The following is a 24,981-nucleotide window of genomic DNA, read 5'->3' on the forward strand; positions in this document are numbered from 1 at the left end:
CTGTGCCACCTCTTCCCGTGGGGACCCCCATTCCCCGGGGTCCCAAATGGCATTAGGTGTTTTCCTTTGGGGTCAGAAGTGTGGGCAGAATGTAGCTATTCTGGCTTCCCAGGCATGTCTGCCCCTCTGAAGGTTTAGCTCTCCCTCTCACGGGATTTGGGTGCAGAGAACTGTTGATCCAGTCCCTTCATGTCTGGGCAGTGTCTGGAGTGCAGAGGACCTGCTGCTCCAGTGCCCCTATCTTCCGGTTCCCCTTCTCTCAACTCTTAAGTTTACTAGTTGATTCTTGCCCATCACCTTGATTCGCCACTACTTGATTCTCCAACTGTTGTTGTAAAAATACAAAAATAAAAAAATGTATTGGCATCTTTTATCCTTCTGGATCCAACACCACAGTGCCCTTAGATACATGATAGATATCTTGGCAGAAACACATCCCAACTGGGCGCTGGCTCCGTGTCTCTTGCCACCACACAGTTTCCTACACTCAAACCGTCAGATAAACGAACACACAGCAAAATAACCTTCGATCCAATTGATAAGATACAATTGCCCACTTAAACATACAAAGCCTGGTACCATCCATCCCTTAGGAACATTGATAACAACCTGCAAATACACAGAGTAGAATCTTAATGTCACCTGTCATATTATCCTGCCTCGGCTGCTCTCCCTCGAATCCCTGATTTCTTTTTCAGCCATGTTATCATTTGTATACAGGAAGGCCACTGATTTTTTCCCCGCAGTTAAGCTTTTATTCAGCTACTTCATTGAAGTTATTTATCAGGTATTGGAGTTGGTAGAATTTTAGGGGGCACTTATGCATATTACTATCATATCATCTGTGAATACTGACAATTGACTTTTTCCTTTTCATATTGTAACCTCTTGATATCCCTTAGGTTTTTCATTGCACTAGCTATAACTTCAAGTACTATACTGGAGAGATACAGGGATACAGACCTGGCTTGTCTCTGATTTTAGTAGAATTGCTTTGAGTTTCTCCCCATCTAATTTGTTTTGATATAATTCCCCTTTATCGTGATTGGAAATGCCCCTTTTATCCCTATTTTGTCCAAGATTTTTATCATGAGGAGGCGTTTTTGTTAAAGACTTTGTATTTTGTTCATGTCTTTTTCAGCTTCTAATGAGATGATCATGTGTTTTTTTCCTTTCATTTTGATTATATATTATTTATTCCATTGCTTGATTGTTATAGTTTGAGCTATTCCTGTATCTGTGGCATGAAGTTACTTGACCACATTGAATAATCTTTTTGATGCATTCTTAGAGTTTGTTTGTGAGAATGTTGTTAATCGTTAGTGCATCCTTGAGGTTTTTGGGAAAATAAAGATGGATGGTCTGCCCACGACTTCAGGAACAGATGAGGAGAGACAGAAGGATGTCTGCCAATGAAAGGATGATTCTATAGAGAGATAGAGACTCAGAAACAGAGAAACTGGAGAGGGAACGAAGACTTCTAAGGTACTGGCCATGCATTTTGGCTAGAAGTGTTAAGTTTGATATCCCTGGGACAAGGCAGCCACATGGAAACAGAGACAGGAGCTTCTGTTGTGACCCTCTGGTAAGATTCTTCTCTGATATGACGGTTCTTTTGGTTATCCCCTTGAATGCATTAAGTGATAGGATTTCTGTGGAGGTGTCTATGTAGGACGTTCCAGATATTGTTAGATCTTGAAAGCTCTAAACTTATTATTGGATCAAGCCCGTGGTGCATTCAGCATATGATGTCCATATTGGGAGGTGGTGATGGTGGGAAAGTGCCTAATGAAGGAAGTACATCATTTTGTTGTGAAATCAGGACTATGTAGAAGTACGCAGTTCTCACATCTTGGGTTCTTTTAACACTGGTCTACTTAAGTGTGCCATGTTTTGTAGCCAGGGTTGATCCACATAGAAGAACACAGTGAGAGTAGAATAATTGAAAACTATTTTATTGACAAAAAACCCAAAATAAATGAAGAAAAACAACAAACCAGACAGAGACCTTAAAGCCATCAATGATCTGTAAGAAATTGACAGCCAAACTCCTTTGAGATCTTCCAGACAGACACAGGAGAGCAAGTGCCCACTTTTCCTTCCTGCCTTCATTTTTCTTCCTGTCTGGAGACTCCAAGTTTTAATTGGTTGAGAAATGATGAAGAAACAGGTATTCGAGCTCTGTAGTAGACCCACTCCACACTCTAGTAACCTGGTGGTAGGGGGTATGGGAATTCCTTGGACTGCTGCCCCAGCTGTCATTAGCTAAGTCTCAGAGTCATGGACAGAAGTCAAGGTCTGCAAGACAAACCTGCTATACCATGGCTCTCTCCAGTGCCCTTCCACCTCTGTTGCTCTTCATCTTTTGTCTTCTGATTGGAATCTGTTTATCAGGTCTCTCTCTAGGAGGTCCTTGCTGGTCTCTCAACCCCTGCTTAGGGGCCTCTGCTCCTGCTAGGGCTACACAGAGGCCACGAAGCCCAGGCCTTCCTCTCTTGTACCTCTAGCATAGAGTTCAGAATTCCAGAGAGGTGGTGGTGTCTAGTTTTCAGGACTTCAGGGTTGTCTGTGAATTTGCTCCTTTAAGAATCCAGTGTTTTGTACCCAGGACCAGTAGCATAATCTACAAAAGGATTCCAACCTTTGGATGGTTCTGTCCCAAGATTCGCAGAAACACAGGTCTTTTCTGTATTCCAGGGTTGATGGAACAGGTACAAAGGAACCTGACAGGATATAGTGATGTGAGGGCCAATGGAACAATTCATTCAGCTTCAGCTGGGCCATGGCTGCCCAGTTTTCCTTTTCTGGCCTGGTTGAAATATGTCTCTTCTTAGGGATCAAAAAACTGTGTCTTCTTTTATCATCATTGTGTTTTAGAAGATGATGCTGACAGGACTGGTTCCAAGGTTCCAAGGACTGGTCCCTTCCCAGTTGGATACAGTCAAGATAGACACTTATCTCTTCTTCAGTGATTCTCTAGCCCAACAGAATGGATAAACTAGTCAGGAGACTATGGCCCTTCTGGCCCTACCCAGTGTCTTGGCTGCTGCTGTGATGGTGTTTTAGGTCCTGGTGGCTGTGCCCTGTCGAATACTAATGTCCACATAGTTCTGCAGAGAGAGAAGAATTGAGGGAAGTTGGGTCTAATGGATAGAGTATAGCGAAGTGAGCAGACAGTGTGATCTGAGTCAGGCTGCTTGGCACATTGGACAGGGTCCTTCAGGGCCTGGGGAATCCTTTGCCATCATAGGAGGTGGTTTAGGGCCCTTGTCCAATCATGTTCTTGTATTCAGGAACCAGCGTCTTCTTCAACTCCACTACTGAGGAGAAGATCCACTTTACCTGTGGAGCAGAGTAAATAAGACAAGATCAGGACGGCACTCTGACCTGTGTTTCCTCTCCCACCAAGAGAGGTAGCTCAGCCAGGCAAGTATGCATCCCTAGAGTCTCTAACCTGCTACATGGGTGTCTAGAGTATTACATGTTGATCAGATAGGGATGGTATAGGGGGAAATGTGTGCATAGAGTGGAAATAGTGTCAGATAGATCTGAACAGCATGAGTCCGGGATGAGGATACAATATGGGACAGAATGAGGACAATGTGGGCACTTTATATGGACAGCGTGGTGATAGAATGGGGTTAGTACAAGGACAGAATGGGAGATGAGGTGAGACAGCATGGAAGAAGGTACACCTGGAAGAGAGTTCGTTAGACACTAACAGTGTGCAAACAACATGAGAATTCAGGGAACATAGTCAAATGTCCAGGGATAGAGTTGGGGACCACAGGGAACATTATGGGACAGCAGAGTTTATTGTCGGGCTGTGCACAGAGTGTGGGGACAATGTAGTAGCCAACATTGGCAGTATGAGACACTAGGGACAGTGTGAGGAGAGCATGAAAATAGAGACAACAGCCTGGGATAGCATACCAGGGAAGAAAGGAATGTGTGGGGACAGCATGAGGCAGCACAGCAATAGAGTGTGGACATCTTGGGGAATTATGGAGACTGCATGGGACACTGTGAGTCTGTGTCATAGAGAAGGTTAGGTGGCATTGCCCAGCATATAAGACAGGTCAATAGCATGGGACAGTGTGGGGCATAGTTCATCACAGGTACAGTATGAGGAACAGTATAAGGACAGTCTGGACACTTTGGAGATGTTGTGACTGACCTTGAAGAGTGTGACAGCTGCACTGTAGCACACGCTGAGCAGGAAGAGGCTGATGAAGATGGTGATGGTCGTCCAGAGTCCCTCCAGCTCCCCGTCCTGGGCCTCAGCACAGGCATCGTCCACTTCCATCCCTGGACAGAGAGGGAAGTCAGCGTTTGTTTATCCCAACACGGCGTGACTAGGGCCATTCCCTGTGTCAGACGAGGTTGTGTGGAGTTCCAGGAGAAAGTTACAGCCTGACTGGGCCAGCAGACCCTCCCTGAGGCCATCTCTCCTTTCTGATCTCTCTCTGGACCAGAAACTTCAGTTCCCCAAAGTGCTGTAGTTTTGTCCCTGAGCTCACCAGACACCCTGGACCTGATGGTGGCCTGGCCTATACACTAGGTCATTCTGTGTGTCCCAGCCTTGAGTTCTGAGCCTGGCTAAGCTGAGTCAGGGCCTCTGCCTCTCATGGGTAGTGTCTGTGTGGTCTGCCTGATCCTGTATCTGCTGATGACCGAGAACTGAGGGCCAGAGGGATTGCAGAGCTGATTCCCCACGAATCAGCTGGGACTGCAGTTAAGATCCACAGTGGGAAGTGAGTAAGTTATACAGTTTCGGATGGGTGCCAACTGTGTGAGGTTAGGGGCACAATCCCAGGGTCAGGGACAGATTGACCCCAGGGAACTCATGTGTGCATGAAAATGTCTGTGGGCATCCGAGGCAGAGAAAAGTTGTATCTGTCTCAGCTTTCCCACTTGTGAATGTTGGGATGATCCTTTGTGTAGACCTGGTTCCTTTTTATATCTGAGTGCTGCACGGGATGCCCATGTGAGGTTCCAGTGTGTGTGTGTGTGTGTGTGTGTGTGTGTGTGTGTGTGTCACTGTGCTGTGCATTTGAAGATATGTGTGCATGCATGCATATGGGCCTTTTGCCCTCAGTGTTGCTCATCAGGTTGTGTCTAATGTTTCCATGTTGATTCTCATGGGCAGTGAGAGAGCAGTGACAGCTATGTGCATCGTTACATTAGACTTAGACTCTGGAACGCTTCTTGCATTGAGTGGTGGAATAGCAAGGGTCTGTCTGATATCCTGTGACCACATGTGTCCATTGAGTGCCTTCAGTGGGATCCTTGGCCAGGAAGAGGGGTAAGGGTGGACTGAGGGAGGTGGAGTTTGGGTCGTCCTTACTTTCGTGATATATTCTGTGCCCACTATAGATGTATTAGGTAGAGGAAGAGAAAGCGAGAGGGATTGCCTCGGGATAAAGCCTCCACTTTTCAGTGAGAGGTAAATTCTGTTATGCCAGCAAATCAAAAGTGCTGCGTCTGGCAGTGTAGACCACCCTTTTTCCTTAGTCAAACCTCAGGCCTCAAACCCTGGATGCCCCTCAGCCCATGACCTCACTGGACTCTGTATCTCAGAAAGAACCAGGACATTTTTGCAGGGTCCCAAGGCAGAGCTGGGTGCTTTATTTACACAGAGAAAGGTGGTAGAGGTAGGTGTTGGCATCCTTTAGGCCAAGAGGGGCCACTGGACTCTGGGATCATTTACCAGGAGAGTGGGAGAGACTCTTCTCAGTATGGTGGTTGTGCAGGCCCTCATGCAGCACAGAACACGTGAAAGTGTTTCCCTGCTGCCATGTTTCTTTCTTTACATTGAGCTTGCTGTAGAGGAAGTAACTCCCATCTGTGTCCATCGTAGGTGGAGTGTTCTTGTAGTTTTCCTGTGGCTGCCCGTTCATCTTCCACTCCGTATAAATGTCTGGGGGATAGAAGCCTTTTACCATGCAGGTGATACTGACTTGACTCTGGGTCATCTCTTCCTTGGGAGGCGCCATGGTGTATACCTGTGGACCTCGTGGTGTGCCTGTGGATACAGAGAGTGGTCAGCATGGAGGTCAGTAAGAGGGCAGAAGTCTAGTTAAGTCAAGCTCTGTCTATGGCCTACTGCAGCTTCTACACCACACACCCTGCTGCTCCCACCTTCGGGTTTGGAGATGCTTTTCTCGATGGGGGCAGGGAATGCTCCACTGTTGACTTTGCATTTGAACGTCTTGCCATTGAGCCAGTCCCGGTGCACGATGGGGAGTTCACTGACTGAGCGTAAAGTGCTGTTGGACTGCTTCTCCGGGGCATGAGTCTGAGCTGTGTGGACTTCCACGTCATCTATAAACCAGCTGAACCGGACCTCGGGATCATTCTGGCTAATGTCTACCACAACACACGTGACCTTAGGAGTCAGAGTGATGGTGAGCACATCTTTGGTCTTTGGGGGGAAGATGAAGACAGATGATACTTCTGAGCCTGTAGATGAAGAAGAAAGGTAGAAATAGGTCAATAGCTGTGTCATCCTCTAACATGGGCCTCTGAGGATATTTTTTGAATCTGGGGCTGGAGTAATAGTCCTAGTGACTTACCTGTACATCCACAAGGATTGCATTCCCTTGGCACTGCAGAGAGAAGGCTGTGTGTTAGTATGGTCTATAGGTGAGAAGGCCCCAGGTTGGTTCTGGTGTGGGATCATGGCAGGCTCTTCCTGGGTATGACCTTTTGCAGGTTGATACTCTAGTCTGCCTCTGTATGTCATGATGCAAGGGCATCTTACCCAGAATATTAATAAATGGGTGTAAAGGACATAGAAATCTCCAGAAGGGAGACAAAGGAGAATTTTTGGTCTCCTGGGCTGAGGCCCCCTCCCTGGTGATGTCTGCCCACCCTGGTTGGTGTAGGCAATCTAATGCCTTATCCTCACCTCTAGTGAGCCCCTCATCCCCTGGTTGTTCTCTCACCAATTTTCTTGTCCACCTTGGTGCTGCTGGCCGGGTGGGCTACGTTGCAGGTGACGGCCTGGCTGGACCAGGTGCTGGAGGGTACAGTCACTGAGCTGGTGAGAGTGTAGAGTCCAGACTGCAGGACAGCTGGGAAGGTGTGCACACCGCTGGACAGGGCTCCAGAGTTCCAGGTCACGGTGACTGGCTCAGGGAAATAGCCCTTGACCAGGCATCCCAGGGTCACCATGGAGTTACTTTTGAGAGCAGTTCCAGGAGCCAGTGGATAGACAGATGGGGCTGTTGTTTCAGCTACAAGAATAAGTATGCGTGATCATTTTGTCTGACAGGTCTGGACCCAAGCTCCTACAAGTCCTCCATTTTGTACCCTCCCCAAGTCTGTGGCTGTCTACATGGAGGAGGCAACACCCAACCATTGGGCTTGCCAATGTCAGCCTCACCAGGCCAGATCACACCTAATCCCTTTGAGCCCAGTCCCACTCCTAGTACACTTTCAGGAAATGCCCTAAAGAGCCCTGTAGTATGGGTATCTGTGTTCCCCCACCATTGTCCAATGTGGGTATCTGTGTTCCTCGGCTAAACCTGTTATCTGTGGGCCATATGGCTGCACACAGTATGGACAACAGTGAAGCCCAAAATCAAGTTGGCACATCTCTCCTGTCTTCTGTCTCCTCCTTTCTTTTCCAGTCCAACCATGTTGGCTCTTGCCAAGTCCTAGGCAGCTTCTATCTTCCTTGGCCTGTTACTAATGGTTCCTGATCCTAGGTTCTCTGAACTCTTCACAGTCCAAGATCTCTGGCCTTAGCTTCGTTTTGTAGCTTGTCTTTTTAGTTGGCTTCGATCTACGTAGGTTTAGCACTCTCTATTCTTGGGTCAGGATTCACTTCTGGCCCTTACACTGCCCTCTTGACTTTGCCTCCATACGTGCCCAGCATCATGTCAGCCAGGCCTGTGAACATGTGTTTTTACCCACACTTTTTACCTTGGTTCTACTCAGATCTTTCTCCAAGTTGTTACAGGTCGCCAGCAGCCCCACCCCCACCCCATCCCCACTGTCCAGGGACTCAGCGTGGGCCTGTCTGGTGTGCGCTGGGTGCTCAGTGCCTCCCCTCTCCTCGCAGTGTATTCTCACTAATGTGACCTCGGTGAACTCAGCCTTGGCTTCTCCTGTCTTGCAGTGTTGTCTTCACAGTGCCCTGGGTTCTGCCTTTGCACGGGGCTTGTATTGCCAAACCTCGGGAAGTCCCTTTCCTTTCTCAGTAGCACAGTGCTTTTGAAATTGTAATGTACAACCATTTTTATAAAGCAGGTCATCACCTCGAGTCCCCTGTCCGTTCTGTCTCTCTGGTCCTTCCCTCTATCCCCAGGGTCATGCTAGTCTCTGCTGCACCTGAGCTCTGACAGATTCTGCTCAGCCCCTGATCTTCACACCTCCTTCCTTTTGTAGGTTGTCTGTCTGTCCTTATATAGATGGGACAGATTTGATCTTCCTGCCCTGTTTCCACCATCTTTCTGGATCACAGACAGAACTCCTGACTAACAACCCAAATCCTGTGTATTTCCTTGGCTCTATCAACCCTTAGGATTCTCCCTGTCCCTTTCCCTTCTCAGCCAACAGTCCTTCCTCATGCCCCCCTATTCCCTAGATCGTTTTTCTCTTAGCCCTCAGTTATTCTTGGTACCTGCATGAGCTCAGCGATTCCTGTGTCTTGGGCTCTGCCTCTCAGTCCTGAACACATCAGTTGGCTCCTGCTAGAACTGACCCGTTTTCCTATGCACTTCTTCTTTCATTCCTGGGGACTTGGGCCTGCCTACTGCACATACAGCCTTTGCCCACCCCTGATATCTGTCAACACTGGACTTGGGCACTCCCTCCACTGGGCACTTACTCTTTTTTAAAGACAGTCCCTTGCAGATTTCCCACTCCCTCCCATGACCTCCTGAACTTTCGGTCTTGCCCTCTTCTCCTGGTCTTAGATCCAGATGTGTCCTTGCTATGCTAGGCTCCTTTGTCTTGTTGCCCTGGCTCCTGGAGCCAAAAGAACTCAGTCCCGCCCCTCTCATCAGTGCAGAAAGCTGGATCAGCTCCAGCCTAGACCTCCTGGCTCTTTCCCTCCCTGCACTCCACCATGAATTAAGCATGCCTTCTCCTTCCTCTCTGCCATTGCCTCCCTGTCATGCTACAATTTCACCTCAGCCTTGTTCCTCAAACCCCTGGCCCTGGTCCCAGCAGAGTGATTTCTAAGGCCAGCTCATCGGCTCATGGCATCATGTGGCCCTCAATCTCATCTGGACTTCTGTCTAGCTAGTTCCTCCACATTCCCACCTGCCTTGCTCCCATTCAACTCTTTAGTCAGAACCTCCTCTACTCCAACCTGTCCTCCTCCTCAGGAGCTGCACAGCTTATTCCCTACACCCCACCTGCCTTAGGTCTACTGTAGGTGCTTAGGGCTTCCAGAGGCTTCTCTGATGTTCCAGAACTCTTACCTACCCTGGGTGACCTGTGAACTGCTCAGTCTGGTTCCCTACACTGATACCTGCCTCAAGTGCCCTGCACTTGCTCATTTCTAAAACCCTACACTTCCACTTCCCTTGGTTTCCCTTCAGATACTCAGCTTGGTCTCCTACAGCCTGCTAGCCACACTGTCCTTGTAGTGGCTCAGCACGATTCCCCACATTCCCATCCACCCCCAGATACTCTATAGTCCTTCAGCCTGCTACCTTTACACCCACTGGCTCTAGCTTCGTGGAATTTGTTCACTTAGGACAATCCCACTTCCACCAGTCTTAGTTTCCCAGTGACCCCTAAGCCTGGAATCCTCCATGACCTTTGCTATCCTTTCTCTACACATCCTGGATCCCCACTCATATGTAGACTAGAACCTGCTCCCCTGTGTCTGCCTAGCCTGATTCTCTAGCACCATTTCCCTCAGCTACCCTCCAGCAGCTCTGCCTGGACCTCCACATAACTAGGGCTCCAGCTCTCATGTAACTGCTCAGCCTGACTCCATACGTTTTTGCCTATCCCAGATCCTCTATAGCTGCTCACCCTGTTCTCCCATTGACCGAGTTCCCACAGATTTCCTGGAGCTCATCAGCCTGGTTCCTCTTCAACCCGTCAGTTCTGGCTCTCTGTTACTTGTTCAGTAGGAGGCCCACGTTCCCACTGGCCTCCGTTTCCCTGTAATTTTATGCCTAGTGTATTTACTTATAGCTCCCCCAGTTCCTCCATGTCTACACAGCCTGGATCCCTAGAAGCTGACTAGATCCTGCTCCCCTGTGTCTGCTGCTTAAGCTGGTCCCCCACATGTATCTCAGCTACTGAGTATCTGCTTGGCCATGATTCCTGCCCTCCCTAATGTCCCATCTCTCCTGTAGCTCCTTAGCCTGGGCCTCCACCTCCACCTACTACAGCTTCCCTGGATCTACTCAGCCTGGATCCCCACACTCCCACTGGCCTCAGTTTCCCTGAAATTTTATGCCTAGTATATTTACTAATAGCTCCCCCAGTTCCTCCATGTCTATACAGCTCAGCTAGGATCCCACACTCCCACTTGGTTTAGTTTTCCTGTGACTGCTAAGTCTAGAATCCTCCCTTACTACCTACCTCAGCTCCCTTGTGTGTGTTTGGCCTCGGTTTCTACATACCCAGTACATCCTGCTCCCTCGAGTGCTCTCAGACTCCTATCTTCCTAGCACTGAACCTACACTAGTTCCCATGGAGCTGCTCAGCCTGGTTCCCCACACTCTTCCTGCCACAGTTCCCATGTAACTCCTCAGCCTGGGCCTCCGCCTCCACCTACTACAGCTTCCCTGGACCTACTCAGCCTGGATCCCCACACTCCCTCTTGCCTCTGTTTCCCTGCAGATGCTCAGTCTGGAGCTTCACATTCATAATAGCTCCAGCTGTCATGGAGATGCTCAGCCTGCCTCCTTACACAGTTACCTATCCCTGATCCTGTGTAGCTGCTCAGCCTGCTCCCCCACACCCCATTACTCCAGATTCCCAGCAGCTTCTCAGCTTGGTACCTTATAGCCCTTCAGCTACAGCTCTTTAGTGTTTGCTCAGCTGTGCCTGCCCCCCATGCCTGCATTCCTACTTGGCTCACTTTCCCTGTGACTGCTAAGCTAAGGATCCCCCACTACCACATGTGCAAGCTTCCCTTCTGGTCTCCTGTGGCTTTTTTTTTTTTTGACCTTGTTCCCACAGTCGTACCTGCCTCAGCTTCCCAGTAGTCTCTCTGCCTGTGTCCCTTCATTTCCACTTGCCACAGATCCCCTGTATCCTTGTCAGCTGTACTTGTCATTCCCACCTGCCCCTGTTCCCCTATAACTACTTAACTTCCACCTGTCCTGTCTCACCTGGAGCTGCCCTGCTTTCATCCTCTCACTCCCACATTCCTGGTCCACTGGTGCTATTCTGCCTGCACTTCTACCTTTCCTTGCTCCCCCGACGCCCCCACAGCTGCCCCATTTGGTCCCCATACTTCTACCAGTCTTGGCTCCCCTTTTGCTGCCCTGCTTGGGTCCCCACACTTCCACCTGTCTTAGCTCCTCTCCTGCTACTCTGCCTGGATCTCCACAGTACAACCTTTCCTTGTTCCTCTGGTGCTGCTCTGGTTGGATCCCTCTACTTCCACCTGTCCTGGTTCCCCAGATGCTGCCCTGCTTGTGTCTCCACTCTTCTACTTTTTGGCTCCCCTGGACCTGCTCTGTCTGGATCCCCACACTTCTTTCCTTGCTCCCCAGGTGCTGCTCTGCCTGGATTCCCACACTTCTTTCCTTGCTCCCCAGGTGCTGCTCTGCCTGGATTCCCACAGTTCCACCTTTCCTAGCTCCCCTGGAACTTCCCTGTTTGGGTCCCCACACTTCTACTTGTCCTGGCTCCCCTAAAGCTGCTTAAAGTGTTCCCCACACTCTCACAGGCCTTAGCTCTTTTGCAGGTGCTCAGTCTTGGGTTCTGAACTCTTGACTTTCCCTCACACTCTGGAACCCCCATATACCCTGATTCTACTGAGATTCTCAGCTGGTGAGTTTCTCAGCTGCTTAGCTCCCCTGGATGCTCATCTTGGCAGGGACTCTGATGAGACCTCTGTCATCTGTCCTAGCTGCTACATCAGTCCCACTCCTGTTGGGTTAACACTCCTGGGTACTGCACTGTCCTCCCCAGGATGGCTTGATGCCTCCTTCCTTTTGTGCTGTCCTTAGCTCTGAAGCCTGTCTGATGCGAGCTATGAGACCTTAGATGTCTCTGCTGTGGGTGTCAGATCAGCTTCTGACAGGACACATAACTCTTTCAGTTGTTTTTAGTTTGTCCTCCTGAACCTGTCACTATCGTGGATCTCTATTAACCCCATTTCCACACGCCAACCTGCCTGATCTGGTTCTGGAACTGTCACTAGCACCATCAGCTTTGGAGCTGCTCTGTGAGGTTCCCTAAGCTCCTGGAGGTAACTTAGGCATCCAGCATTTTTACCTACCAAAGGTCATCCTCATTTTTCCATTTGGTCTTCTGATTTCTGTGGTTGCACTGCTAGCCCCAGTATAGCTGTCCCCAACCCCCAGGTCTCCTGTGATGCTCAGCTGTATCCACCACCCCTACCTGCTTCAGTTTCTCTGTAGTTGATTGGAAAGTCTAGTCTCCAGAATTCCAGTGCCTTTTCATATCTCTGCCAACAGCCTCAGTTTCCTTCTGGTACTCAGTCTGGTTTCCTAAGTTCCCAGTATCTGAACTGAACTCCCAGAACTCCTGTCTGTCCCAGTTTACTTGTGTACTGCAACCTGGATCATGGAGCTTCCAGAAATGCCCTGAATCACAGCACTTTTATCAGCCTCGGTTCCCATATACTAGTCAGCATTGTGTCCTCACCTCTTAGCTCCCACACAGACTAATACTCTGTAGCTTCCTCATTTGGTCCTTGATACTGCCACCTATCACAGGATAACCCATTCTGCCAATCTTGCTATTGGACTCATAGGGAAGACCAGCCGTCCTTTCCTAGGCCACCTCTCTACCCAGCCCCAGTCATTCTTAGATCTCTTGAATTCCCACTTACCCTCTCCCTCTAGCAGTTCAGATTGGGGTCCCACATTTGCACATCTCTAGGCCCATTACAGCTGTTAAGGCTGTTCTCTCAGTTTCTGGGTTTCTCTAGTCATCCAGACTCCTATGCCCTGAGTCCCGGTAGGTGTTTTGCTGGTTTTCCTGATCTGCTGGGTTTGCTTTGCCTTCTCCAGCACTCCTGTTCTCTCAGCTCACTGGAAGTTGTCCTGCCTGATACTTTGAGTGGCTTGGGCTTCCCTCTACTTTTCTTTCAGCTCAGGTTTGCTTCTATTCCCTTAGTAACTCTTGAGTGCTGGGATGGTTCCTGGAACCCCAGGGTGCCTACTTTCTGCTTCTCAGAAGGCCTGAAGGCATTCCCAGGCATGCTCCTGGAAGCTCCCTCCCTCTCCCCTCCTGGGTCACTTACCACAGGGCTCAGCTGCCTTGGTTCTATCAACCTGTAGTCCAGGCCAAACTGATTCCACAGTCTTCTTGATATATTTCATCATCTCCTTGTGGTTCAGGCTTGTTGTCTATGGGGTTGTGCAGCTCTAGCTGCCTGTGATTGTCTCCCAAGCACTCGCCACAGTCTGCTCGGTTGACACCAGGCTGCTGGCAAACACATTTACTGTTGAACACACAGGCTTCCTCTGCTTGGGCTGGTCTGTCAACTCCTTCTCAATCTCCTGTGATAGGATGACTCAAAGATCTGGAAGGGCTACAGATGCTGGCAGTCTGTGAGGTCTTCTCCTTCTGCAGTTTCATTCAGTGCTGACCCCTTTGACATGTGGAAGCTGTGAAAGCAGATGTATTTGTTCCTGGCTTTCTCTTGTCTTTCCCAGAGTCACAGTCTTTGTTCCAGAGATGTGAATGCCACCCTATTTCCACCCTATGATTGAGTAAGAACAGGATTGACAGTGGGTGGCATAACGTATTTCCTGAAGTTCCCCTTTATTCTGGGGGGGGTTTCTATGTCTGGACATGAGGGGGAGTCCAAAGCTGACTGAGATTAGTTCATGTGGACGTATGCGATTGGGTGAGGCAGTACCCTTGAGACTCAGGGGACAAGGTAGGAAGCCTGGATGTGCTCCTTCTCTTCACACCTGGGCCTTCTGGGTCCCTGAGCTGGCTGAGGCTGAGTGATTATGCCCCCCTTTTCCTGACCACCTCATTGGAGAGGGTTCATAGCCTCTGGGCCTCTTGTCATGTGTGATCTAAGTCCAGCTTTGGTGGCTAAACCTCTCTGTCCCTGTCTCTAGCTAGTGCTACCTCAAGAAAACCCTGATATGCCGGAGGCACAGAAGAAAGGCTGAGGGCTGTGAGAGAGTGTGCAATCCAAACTGAATGGGATATAGCAGAGGCTCGAGGCTCTGCCTGAGTTTCCAAGCACAGGAAATCTTGTCCAGGGACAAGCATTGCTGAGACTCAGGAGAAGGTCTTGGATAAATTAAAACGGGACCTGATGCAGAAGGTCCCTAACTTGGCACTGCCATGGGAATCTCATGATTTACAGTTGCAAAATCAGGGAGTCTTGTTCTGATCCCAGGGGCTCATGAGGATATGAAACAAACGTGCTGTTGCACATGATACACAGGGTAGTGGATCCCCCAGAGTAGAGGAAGGAACTCATTTAAGGTCTTTTCAGGGGCAGTGTAAGTACAGGTGTGGAAGAGGGAGGCCAGCAGGGCCTTAGTACTGACTGGATGGATAGGAACAAATTCTGAAGGGGATTGGGACTGGCCAGCTTCTGCAATACTGAGGTTCCACCCATCCTGAAGGACTGGGACTACTGGGAAGAATAAGATATTTCTCTGGGCTTCAGACAGTGACATTATGCATGGGAAGAGAAGGAAGACTGTTGCAAATGGTGAGGAGCTAGGAGGTTATTACAGCCTCATTAGAAAGACTGCTGTGTGAAGAACAAGAAGTAGAATGTCAGTGTGGGACTTTATGTCTGGCCAGAGGTGCCCATGCTGGGTAATTGTAGAATAGGATGCTGGGGGTGAACCTCAGTAAACAGAAGATCCACGTTATGAGGTCCAAGGCTCAGACCCAGAACACAGATTTAGGAGCTTGTGCTGGCCGGGGAAGAACATAGGCTGAGGAGGAGGCTCCTTGAGGAATATCTCAGGGTAGGATGTGGGTCAATACACAGGAATGGAGAGTGCTGTCTGTGTCAGTGCCAAGTTGAGAAGATACAGCTTTCAGAGCAAAGGCAGGCTCTAGGTCTGTGAGAATGTTGATACTCAGAGGGTCTGAGATGAAGAACTATCATATCATAGTCACATATGGAACCTATAAGTCACAATGAGACAAGGTATCTATGGAAGAGCAAAAACCAAGGGTAGACAGAGCTGAGGTAGGGGTTGGTTGTCCCTGTGCTGATCTGACTGTGGTTGGTCCCTGAATATGCTCATGGATCCTCTCTGTAATCATGAAGGTCAGGAGGAAAAGGCATCAGAGTGGTATTTAGATAGCCTCTCTTGACCGCTGGTCCAGCAGTGTTCTGTGGACTAGGAGTAGAGATGGGTTCACAGTGCCACAGCCCTGTCATAGCCTGATGATCCATAGGTTAAAAGTATGAAGATGAGGTAGGTGGAACTAGTCACGTGTGCATGTAATGCTCACAGACCCACTACTGGACCCCATTTCATATGTTTGTAGAAGGCTAGGGCCCTGGGAGACACTATGTGTACAAGTGCCTTTGTCTGGCAGTGTGAATGCGCTCTCTCTCTCTCTCTCTCTCTCTCTCTCTCTCTCTCTCTCTCTCTGTCTCTCTCTCTTACAGCAAGGTACCATTTATCTTATATCTGGTCCTGTGTATGGGGATGCGTTTGGCTCTTGGTTGCTTGGTAAGTGACCATGACCATGCCCTAGATCTGTGGAGTCATGTCCAATGACCTTTTCTCTTATCCTAAAGACTGTCCTGTACATCCACAACAGCTCAGTGGATATTCCCTCCAGCACCTGGCCTGTGGTGGTCTCTGTGAACACCATTGACAGCAGTGTCAATCTGTGTAAAGCAAGAAGGAAGTTCAGGTTAATGTGACTTGGTAGTCTGTTTGGTTTAATCTTCTAGGTTTGACACTGTGCAGTTTAGTTTGGGTACATGTAAGTACAAAACCATTTGGAAAAAATGTTTCCTGGGGATAATTAACTCAAGCCCACATGTACAATAAAGCTTAAGGCATGAATTTGTGGATGGATTTGAAATCTTTGTAAAATACAAGTGACTTCTTCTATAAAGATGGACTCTATTGATTGACCACATGTGACATCTTAAAGGGCTTGGTGGTGGGGATCTTGTGTGGTCTCAGTCATCTAGAGAGTGCAAAGGTCACCAGGCTACTCACTCACCAGCCTTCTAGGAGGAAAACAAGTTATACAATTTCTCCCTTGTAAGAGAAAATCTGTGTGCTTAACATTCCTAGTTTCTTCAGTGCTTATCTGTGAAAGTCTCAGTGCCCTACACTGGCCTAGCCAGACTGTCACCAGCAATGGAGTCCACCCAGCTAGCAAACCAAGGTAGACAGGAAAAATTATGAGAGAATAGTCAGGGAAAACAAGGGTTCCTTGGAAGTGATGCCTGGGTCATCCTCAAAGCAAGGGAAGAATTCTAAGCTAAGAAAAGCAAGGATTCCCTTCTGACCCTCCTGGATGTCTCTGCTCATGCCCCTCCTGCTCAAGTAGAGATCCTATGGGACATGTTTTGTACCTTGGACACAAGAGGTGTACTTCAGACCTTGACTTATCACCAAGGATAATATCCAGGAGGGGTCTAATCTGAGCCCCCTCTTCTTTCCTCAGCTTGATGACTTTTGTACACTACTAACATGGAGCTTAGGTCTGCCAGGCTGGAAGCTCTGGGCCCAGTACACACACAAAAAGTGTCCTAAGTGTTCAGATGAGCTACTATGCCCCAGGAGAATTGTGAAGATTCCATGCATCCCTACACTGGAGTGTGTCCCAATTCCAGACTCATGTCTCCTCACCTGCTACTAAAATCCAAAAGCACTATGTAGGAGGAAGGACATGGCTGTCTATGCATAACTGTTGGGGGCCCTGCAGCCCCAAAGCCATCTCCTGCAGGAGGACCTAATTCAGGACTACCTGAGAAACCAAGTATAGTGGACACAGACAATGTCAGTCAGTGGAAACTGACGTATAGAAGAGATGCTTTCTTCGGACCAATGGGACACTGGTGGAGGGTGTTAAAGGAGCTTGCAGAAGCATTCAGACTAGCTTGCTGCAGTATTTGTCATCTGCTCCTGGAGTCTGTGTCATTGATTCCCCGCCACCTCACCTCCAACCCCCAAGGGCAGGTCGGGTCGGGCATGAATAGTTCAGGACACAGGCAACATACTACCTGTCTTGATCTTCCCTAAAGTCCAAAGATGTACTTATGATATTCCTGACAGCCAAGAACACATTCATGGTGGTATTAGTGATGGCGACCTAGGAGTCCAGTTTTGCTGCTATAAAGGTGACACGTGACATAGATGAAGCCCTGGGAAGAGCAGTGTACCAGTACTAATTCTCCCCTGGATGCTCAGGATGGATCTGTGTGAACCAATCTGCTGAGCATAAACCAGTAAACACAGCATGTGCATTCACACTCTGCATGCACACCTAGCACCCTGGGTCCTCACTAGGGACACCTTGTAGAACATCAGATCCATTCATAGAACCCTCCTCAAAATCCACATGTTGGATATCTGAGACAGATACAATTGTCATCTTCTAAGGGTTTTATGCCCCTCCCATAACACATGGAAATGGACCTAGAGGTGCTCAGTTTATGACTGAACCCCCAGGCCTGGCCTTCCTCTCCTTACCATCACTGAATCTTCATAACTGAGCAGTCTGGCTCAGTTACTTCCTATTGGAAATCTCTTTTGGAATCCGGTTATCACTAGACACAGTCTCTGCCATCACTCTGACTCTCTGGGCTTGATTATCAGGGGACAGGCAGAAGGTAAGCCAGGATGTACAGCCACTGTCCTCAAAGGTCACAGACTCTATTTAAGTCTAGTCAGGTTTAGCACTGAGGGGGCAGACACGCAAGGAAGGATCTTCACACTTGAGACTACCATTATACGCTGTATGTCTGGTTGAACCCATGGACAGAGACTGAGTAATCTTTGGAACTGAGTCTGTAGACCTGGATGGGGGAGGGGCAGGCAGAAAGCAGGCCTGGCTCCAAAAAGATGTTTGCTCATTCAGTCCAGGCATTCTTACTTCTCCTGTCTCCTCAAACACCTACTCTGCCACATAGAAAATTACCCTAGCCCTACCTTGTTTGTGCAATCACTGACTCCTTCTTTGTGCAGAGCTGTGTAGAAGTTTGGTCCCTATTGCTCCCAGAAATATAGCTCAGACTCAACGTATGTTTACAAATACCTTAACCATGTAGCCAGACTTTTGTTTGGTGATTGCCTGTACTCAGACACTATGTGTCTGTCTTGTCACATTTTCCCCAGTAATTCTGCTCTGTCTAGCTCTATCCCAGAATTCCTTCTGCTTACATGATGTCTCACCATCTATTCTACCCATTCCTATAGTCCATAGGTCTTGTTATTGACAGGTGATGCAAAAGATATTCTCTCTACAGAGCTGGAACTGAATGTGTCCTATGCTGAGGCCTGGGATGGGGAGCTGGACAGGTTCTGGATGACCGTCACCATCTCTATCAGCCTCTTCCTGTTCACCATGTGCTACAGTGCTGCTGTCACAATTTTCAAGGTTGGCAATACCATCACCCTAGTGGACCCCTACTGTCCTGCAATGTTCTTACTGTCCCCAAGCTGTCTTCACACTGTTCCCACAGGGCTTCAAGCTGTTGCTATTGTATCTATAATGTTACTAGTTTGTCTCCACACTGTTTCCCATACTGTTCCTATGATTTCCTATGTTCCCAGTGTTCCAAGCTATCCAAAGGAGTGCCCTAAAGTGGAAACTTTAAGTGTTCTTTGGAAAGTCAGTTGCGTTGATTGGTGTTTTTCTTGGGCAAGCACATGAAGGAGTGTTTTCCTGAAGTGAACACAGATGTGAAAGGGTAAGCCAGAGTCATGAAGGAATGTTTTGCTGAAACAGACACAGGAGAAAGAATGTTCTGCTAAAGCAATCACATGAAAGAACATGTGATAAAGATTCTTTGCTAACCACATATATGTATTGGTCCACCTTATATTGTGTAGTTGAGCTCCATTTGTCTGGACTCCATAGAGAGAAAAGACAACAAAAAATTTCTGGTGGTGTGCTGCAGTTTCTTGCCACTTCCTCAGACTGATTGGCAGAGTGATGTCAGCTGAGACAGAACCATGTACTGAGGCAAGGCACATGCTGAGGCAAGACCCATGGAGGATGTATGAGTTTTAGAGGCTATAAATAGGACTTGATGGACAGTGACTGAGGCTGAGCTTGCCTTGCTTATAGAGCTAGCTGTGCGATGCTTGTTGGTCTCGAGTCTGAGTTGATCTTTGCTTCACTGAGAGGGGCACAGATGAGAAATTCTCTTGATGTTTTTCCTGCCTCCCTCTGTTGACTCATGCTGAGGCTGAGCCTGGCTGTCTCTACTAGACGGTGCCACAGCTTCTAATAGAAAAGCCTTGAACACATGGGCATGGGGGAAATTTCCTGAATAGAACACCAATGGCTTATGCTCTAAGATCAAGAATCGACAAATGGGACTTCATACGATTGCAAAGCTTCTGTAAGGCAAAAGACACCGTAATTACAACAAAAGGGCAATCAACAGATTGGGAAAAGATCTTTACCAATCCTTCATCAGATAGAGGGCTAGTATCCAAAATATACAAAGAACTCCAGAAGTTAGACTCCAGAGAGTCACATAACCCTATTAAAAATGGGGTACAGAGCTAAACAAAGAATTCTCAACTGAGGAATATTGAATAGCTGAGAAACACCTAAAGCAATGTTCAACATCCTTAGTCATTGGGGAAATGCAAATCAAAACAACCCTGAGATTCCACCTCATACAGTCAGAATGGTGGGATTGCAAGCTGGTACAACCACTCTGGAAATCAGTCTGGAGGTTACTTAGAAAACTGGACATAGTACTGCCTGAGGACCCAGCTATACTACTCCTGGGCATTTATCCAAAAGATGCTCTAACATATAACAAAGACACATGTTCCACTATGTTCATAGCAACCTTATTTATAATAGCCAGAAGCTAAAAATGAAAGAAAGAAAGAACCCATATGTCCCTCAACAGAGGAATGGATACAGAAAATGTGGTACATTTTCACAATGGAATACTACACAGCTATTAAAACAAAGACTTCATGAAATTCATAGGCAAATGGATGGAACTAGAAAACATCATCCTGAGTGAGGTAATCCAATCACACACACACACACACACACAACACATGGTATGTACTTACTGATAAGTGGATATTAGCCCAAAAGCTCGAATTTCCCAAGATGGAATCTACAGACCACATGAAGCCCAAGAAGGACAACCAAAGTGTGAATGCTTCAGTCCTTCTTAGAAGGGGGAACAAAGGACCGGACACTTCCGGTTTGTAACTGGAGCCTGAACCTCACTGATCCCAGCCCACAGCTCCCTGCTCCCAAACCCCGTGGGAGAGAGAGCTCACTGCCCAGAGAGGTGGGCACTCTTGAAACTGCAGGTGGGAGAGACCGCCAGTACTGCCCAAACTTGCCCACATCCCTGGCCCAAGAGGAAACTGTATAGGGCCTCTGGGAACAGGAAGACAGGGGCACTCAAGCGGCAGGTCCCCTGAGGTCCAGACACCACTCTGATCGGAAGGGACTTGGTCAACAACTCCCTTCACCCAAATCCCGTGGGAGGGAGAGGTAAATCTTCAGAGGGGCAGACATGCCTGGGAAGCCAGAAGAGACTACACTCTGCCCACATTTCTGACTCTAGAGGAAAACACCTAGTGCCATCTGGACCCCCTGTGTACAGGGACCTGAGAAAAGGCGGGGTAGGCACTTCTGGTTGCTACCTTCACAGAGAGCTGAAACACAGCCTCTGAGGAGCGACTTCAGGCCTGAGAAAAGAGGTAAGACCAACTTTTCTGCTCCAAGTGACTTGCCTGGTGGACTCAGGATAAACGCCCACAGGAACAACTGAAGGCCAGTAGACAGGAAAGACTATACGCATGAAAGCAGAACACTTTTTTCTCAAAACTGGCTGAAACAAAAGAGGAAAAGAGGTCTACAGCACTCCTGATACACAGGCCTATAGGACAGTCTAGCCACTGTCAGAAATAGCAGAACAAGGTAAAACAAGAGACAACCTGATGGCAACAGGCAAGCATAGGAACCCAAGCAACAGAAACCAAGACTACATGGCCATCAGAGTCCAATTCTCCCACCAAAGCAAACACTGAATATCCAAACACACCAGAAAAGCAAGACCTTGATTTTAAATCACATTTGATCATGATGATGGAGGACTTCAAGAAAGACATAAAGACCTCCCTTAGAGAAACACAGGAAAACATACATAAACAAGTAGAAGCCTATAGAGAGGAATCACAAAACATCCCTGAAAGAATTACAGGAAAACACAATCAAACAGGTGAAGGAATTAAAAATGGAAATAGAAACAATAAAGAAAGCACAAAGGGAGACAACCCTGGATATAGAAAACCAAAGGAAGAGACAAGGAGCCATAGATACAAGCATCACCAACAGAATACAAGAGATAGAAGAGAGAATCTCAGGAGCAGAAGATTTCATAGAAATTATTGACACAACTGTTAAAGATAATGTAAAATGGAAAAGCTACTGGTCCAAAACATACAGGAAATCCAGGACACAATGAGAATATCAAATCTAAGGATAATAGGTATAGAAGAGAGTGAAGACTCCCAACTTAAAGGACAAGTAACTATCTTCAACAAATTTATAGAAGAAAATTTCCCTAATCCAAAGAAAGAGAAGCCCATAAACATAAAAGAAGCCTACAGAACTCCAAATAGATTGTACCAGAATAGAAACTCCTGCTATCACATAATAGTCAGAACATCAAATACAAAAAAACAAAGAAAGAATATTAAAAGCAGTAAGGAAAAAAGGTCAAGTAACATATAAAGGCAGACCTATCAGAATTACACCAGACTTCTCACAAGAGACTATGAAAGCCAGAAGATCCTGGACAGATGTCATACAGACACTAAGAGAACAGAAATGCCAGCCCAGGTTACTGTATCCAGCAAAACTCTCAATTAACACAGATGGAGAAACCAAGATATTCCATGACAAAACCAAATTTACACAATAACTTTCTACAAATCCAGCACTACAAAGGATAATAAATGGTAAAGCCCAACATAAGGAGGCAAGCTACACCCGAGAAAAAGCAAGAAACTAATCGTCTTGGCAACAAAACAAAGAGAAGAAAAGCACACAAACATAATCTCACATCGAAATACGAATATTACTGGAAGCAACAATCACTATACCTTAATATCTCTCAACATCAATGGACTCGATTCCCCAATAAAAAGACACAGATTAACAAACTGGATATGCAAAGAGGATCCAACATTTTGCTGCCTACAGGAAACACACTTCAGAGACAAAGACAGACACTACCTCAGAGTAAAAGGCTGGAAAACAACTTTCCAAGCAAATGGTCTGAAGAAGCAAGCTGGAGTAGCCATTCTAATATCAAATAAAATCGATTTTCAACAAAAAGTCATCAAAAAAGATAAGGAAGGACACTTCATATTCATCAAAGGAAAAATCCACCAAGATGAACTCTCAATCCTAAATAGCTATACTCCAAATACAAGGGCACCTCCATACATAAAAGAAACCTTACAAAAGCTCAAAGCACACATTGCACCTCACACAATAATAGTAGGAGATTTCAACACCCCACCCTCATCAATGGGCAGATCATGGAAACAGAAGTTAAACAGAGACGTAGACAGACTAAAAGTCATAAACAAAGTGGATTTAACAGATATTTATAGAACATTCTATCCTAAAACAAAAGGATATACCTTCTTCTCACTACCTCACTGTACTTTCTCCAAATTGACCATATAATCGGTCATAAAACAGGCCTCAACAGATACAGAAAGATAGAAATAATCCCATGCGTCCTATCAGACCACCACGGGCTAAAGCTGGTCTTCAATAACAGTAAGGGAAGAATGCCCACATATAAATGGAAGTTGAACAATGCTCTACTCAATGATAACCTGGTCAAGGAATAAATAAAGAAAGAAATTAAAGACTTCTTAGAATTTAATGAAAATGAAGGTAAAACATACCCAAACTTATCGGACACAGTGAAAGCTGTGCTAAGAGGAAAACTCATAGCTCTGAGTGCCTGCAGAAAGAAACAGGAGAGAGCATATATCAGCAGCTTGACAGCACACCTAAAAGCTCTAGAACAAAAAGAAGCAAACATACCCAGGAGGAGTAGAAGGCAGGAAATAATCAAACTCAGAGCTGAAATCAACCAAGTAGAAACAAAAAGGTCTATACAAAGAATCAACAGAACCAAAAGCTGGTTCTTTGAGAAAATCACAAGATAGATAAACCCTTAGCCAGACAAAGCAGAGGACACAGAGAGTGTGTCCAAATTAACAAAATCAGAAATGAAAAGGGAGACATAACTACAGCATCAGAGGAAATTCAAAAAATCATCAGATTTTACTACAAAAGCCTATATTCAACAAAACTTGAAAATCTGCAGGAAATGACAATTTCCTAGACAGATACCAGGTACCGAAGTTAAATCAGAAACACATAAAACATTTAAACAACCCCATAACTCCTAACGAAATAGAAGCAGTCATTAAAGGTCTGCAAACCAAAAAAAGCCCAGATCCAGATGGGTTTAGTGCAGAATTCTATCAGACCTTCATAGAAGACCTCATACCAATATTATCTAAACCATTCCACAAAATTGAAACAGATGGAGCACTACCGAATTCCTTCTATGAAGCCACAATTACTCTTACACCTAAGCACACAAGGGCCCAACAAAGAAAGAGAACTTCAGACCAATTTCCCTTATGAATATCTGTGCAAAAATTCTCAATGAAATTCTTGCAAATGGAATCCAAGAGCACATCAAAACAATCATCCTTCATGATCAAGTCGGCTTCATCCCAGGGATGTAGGGATGGTTTAATTTATGGATATCCAGCAACGTAATCCACTATATAAATAAACTGAAAGATAAAAACCACATGATCATTTCATTATGGTGAGAAAGCATTTGACAAAATTCAACACCCCTTCATGATAAAAGTCCTGGAAAAAATAGGAATTCAAGGCCCATACCTAAACATAGTAAAAGCCATATACAGCAAATCAGTAGCTCATATTGAACTAAATGGAGAGAAACTTGAAGCAATCCCACTAAAATTAGGGACTAGACAAGGCTGCTCATTCTTTCCCTACTTATTCAATATAGTTCTTGAAGTTCTAGCCAGAGCAATCAGACAACAAAGGGAGATCAAGGAGATACAGATTGGAAAGGAAGAAGTCAAAATATCACTATTTGCAGATAATATGATAGTATATTTAAGTGATCCCAAAAGTTCCACCAGAGACCTACTAAACCTCATAAACACATTCAGCAAAGTGGCTGGGTATAAAATTAACTCAAATAAATCAGTAGCCTTCCTCTACACAAAAGAGAAAGAAGCTGAGAAAGAAATTAGGGAAACGACACCCTGCATAATAGTCCCAAGTAATATAAAATACCTCAGCATGACTTTAACCAGGCAAGTGAAAGATCTGTATGATAAGAACTTCCAGCCTCTGAATTAAGAAATTGAAGAAGATCTCAGAAGATGGAAAGATCTCCCATGCTCCTGGATTGGCAGGATTAATCTAATAAAAATGGCCATTTTACCAAAAGCCATCTATAGATTCAAGGCAATCCCCATCAAAATCCCAATCCAATTCTTCAGAGAGTTAGACAGAACAGTTTGTAAATTCATCTGGAATAACAAAAATCCCAGGATA

General features: G+C 46.6%; 1 long non-coding RNA gene and 1 gene segment (V, D, J or C); both read right to left on the reverse strand.

Annotated features, from left to right (window-relative positions):
* LOC103692723 (Ig gamma-2B chain C region-like) overlaps positions 1 to 24,981 on the reverse strand; it is a 160,847-nt gene that overhangs the window by 52,651 nt on the left and 83,215 nt on the right.
* LOC120093225 (uncharacterized) lies at positions 1,937 to 4,517 on the reverse strand. The gene is made up of 2 exons (XR_005486345.2): positions 4,178 to 4,517; positions 1,937 to 3,342 (listed from the first exon to the last, which is right to left on the reverse strand). It is a non-coding gene; the product is annotated as an uncharacterized LOC120093225 (long non-coding RNA).

The sequence above is a fragment of the Rattus norvegicus genome, chromosome 6, assembly GCF_036323735.1.
Source record: "Rattus norvegicus strain BN/NHsdMcwi chromosome 6, GRCr8, whole genome shotgun sequence".
In the NCBI taxonomy this organism is placed as follows: Eukaryota; Metazoa; Chordata; class Mammalia; order Rodentia; family Muridae; genus Rattus; species Rattus norvegicus.